Consider the following 1,786-nt stretch of genomic DNA (forward strand, 5'->3'; position numbering starts at 1 on the left):
TGGCCTTTGGGGCTGGATGACCACCTGGCTAATTCCTAAGTCTCTGGGCCTCAGTTTCCTCATCTGTAATATGGGAATAACCATAGTACCTTACTCGTAAGGCTGTTACGAGGCTCAGAATGGTGACTGGCATGTATTAAAATGCTTACTAAGTGTTTGATATAATTGTTACAAAGCCCAAGTCCTCGTGGAGGCAGTGCAGAGCTTTCTGGGTCCCCAGATCTCCATCTCCAAAGCCCCCCATGAGAGACCAGGCATTCTAGAGGGAAGGAACCATGGCTTGTTTATCTTTGAATCCGAGGTGCTCATTGTGCCCCAGCACACAGTAGGTGCCCAATAAATAAGTGATTTAGAGTCTCTAAACAGTTTTATGGCATTGAGATTGACATTTCCACTTATAAAGAGGGAACCAGAGACTCCCAGAGGAGAAGGGACCTGCCCTAAGACACACGGGGCTGCCAGTGAAGGTTCTGGGTTTGACTCCAAGTCTCTCGCTCTTAGCGGTCTGCCAGGAGGGTGACCCAGGTTTTCCCAGCTGGGTGGCCAGCTCCATCCAGCCATGAAACATCTACCTTCTGCATTGGTTCCCTACGGCCCCCTGGGGAACTTGGCAGAGTGCACCCTTACTCAGGGGCCCTTCCTCTGCTGGAAAGAACTGGGGTGATGTCCACTGGCAGCTCTGGGTTCAAATATGAGCACTGCCAGCTAAAGAGACAGCTTGGTGTGGTGAGAGGAGCCTGGCCTGGGAGCTCCATCATCAACCTTCTGCATGACCTGTATGAGTCCCGTCCTCTCTGGGTCTCAGTATTCCATCAAGAAAGTGGGAACTTTGCATTCAATGACCTCTGAGGTCCCTCCTTGCTCTGAAAGTGACTGTATGTAGTAGACACCTAATTGGTATTTGAATAAATTAAAGAGTAATTGTGGTTCTAGGCTGGTGACAGGAGGTGACTTTTGACAGACAAATGAGGCTGTTTTAACCTGGAAGGCTAACGGTAACAGCGAACATTATCGACTGCTTACTCTGCCTGACAGTGTGCTAAGCGCTTCCCATTTGTGGACTCATTCGGTCTTTATAACTACCTAATGATGTGCGCTCTATTATTTTTCCCATTTCACAGATGAGAAAATTGAGGCACAGAGTGGTACCTTTCCCAACGTCACCCAGTTAGAGTGGTGATATTACTCAGAATGCAACTGACTTAAGGATAAAAGAAAATAATATTGGTCACATATCTGTAAAGTCCAGAATGGCTGGACCCAAGATCTCAAACTACGATTTCAGGAATTCCTCTCTTCCCTGCTTATGGCAGTTTGGCTATTGGCAGCATGGACTCCTGCTTCAAGGGAAGAATAATGTAGAGATTAAAGCTCCATTTCTGAAGTCATATCCTGGGTTAAACTCTGGCCTTGCTGTGTAGCCCTGGACAAGTTAATCAGCCTCTCTGGCCTCCGTTTCCTTGTCTGTGAAATGGGGATAAGAGTAGTACTTCGCTTGTGGGTCTGTTGTGAAGATTAGATGAGTTCATAAGTGTAAAATACTGGGAGCAGGACTTGACAATCAGCACATGTGCACTGCTGTTACCACCTTTAAAAATTCCAATAGAGAGAACACCCCCTACTTTCCAAACAGGCATTTGATGAATATTGACTGACTCTATTGACTAACTCAGGTCCTGTGCTGCCTCTTAGACTAATCTCTGTGGCTGGGGGAGGGGATATGCTGAGGAGGCCTGGTCACATGCTCACCCTGGAGCCCAGAGATGCCTAGTGCGCCCCAAAGCCA

The sequence above is a fragment of the Pteropus vampyrus genome, unplaced genomic scaffold (assembly GCF_000151845.1).
Source record: "Pteropus vampyrus isolate Shadow unplaced genomic scaffold, Pvam_2.0 Scaffold36, whole genome shotgun sequence".
Lineage (NCBI taxonomy): Eukaryota > Metazoa > Chordata > Mammalia > Chiroptera > Pteropodidae > Pteropus > Pteropus vampyrus.